The sequence below is a fragment of the Dama dama genome, chromosome 18 (assembly GCF_033118175.1).
Source record: "Dama dama isolate Ldn47 chromosome 18, ASM3311817v1, whole genome shotgun sequence".
NCBI lineage: Eukaryota > Metazoa > Chordata > Mammalia > Artiodactyla > Cervidae > Dama > Dama dama.
In genome coordinates, this window is record NC_083698.1 from 106,859,080 (window position 1) to 106,859,947 (window position 868).

The 868-nt window shown below is 47.2% G+C and overlaps 1 non-coding gene across 1 annotated transcript; it reads right to left on the minus strand.

Annotated features, from left to right (window-relative positions):
• Positions 1 to 552: 552 nt before the first annotated feature.
• Positions 553 to 624, minus strand: TRNAC-GCA (transfer RNA cysteine (anticodon GCA)). The gene has a single exon. It is a non-coding gene; the product is annotated as a tRNA-Cys (tRNA).
• Between the last annotated feature and the right edge of the window lie 244 nt (positions 625 to 868).

The window sequence follows — 868 nt, forward strand, 5'->3', positions numbered from 1 at the left end:
TGCATTGGCAGATGGGTTCTTTTAGCACTTGCACCACCTGGGAAGCCCATGTTCAGGCAAAATGCCCTTGAGAATCATCCAGTATCATCTCCCCCGAAGTGTGTCTGACCAGATAGTGCTGGTCGGGTAGGTATTTGTTGTTTTTCAAATAAAAGTATGCGGATTCTTCCCCGGAGCCTGTGGGGCACAGCTGCTAATTCAGTTGGCTCCTTGGACCTTCCTAACTCACTTGAAAAGAGAAATAGTAATAGTAATAGCAATTAGGAGAGCTGACCAAACACACACAGCTCTCTGAGGGTCAAGACAATGCCTCTAACACTGGATGAGGAAAACTTCCAACCATTTCCTGAGTCAGAAGATGACCTTTCCTCCCTTTCCTCTCCTCTCCTCACTCCTTCCATGTTCTGTTTGCTAAGCCCCCTTAGAGGAAAGTACCCTCATTTAAAAAAGCCTGCCAACAAGTGGGGTGGCGGATGGAGGTGAAGGTTGGTGGTACTGAGATCTGATCTACAGTGACCATGTGTGTGGTCCCCAGATGGAAAGAAAATCAACAGGGGGCACCCGGATTTGAACCGGGGACCTCTTGATCTGCAGTCAAATGCTCTACCCCTGAGCTATACCCCCAGGCCATTCTACGCTCTGAACTAGTACCAGTTTACTATGTCATAACACCCAGGTATGCAGTTGATGGCAATTATCATCCATTCTTCGAGCCAGTGGGAACCTGTAGAACGGCATCCCTCAGTAACACCCTCTGGTCTCCAACCTCCACTGTACCTCCCACAGAAGTGCTTACTTCTTGGATGATTTCTCTACAGAATATGTCAGCTGTTTTGTGTTTTTTCTTCTGTGTGAAACTAATTATCTC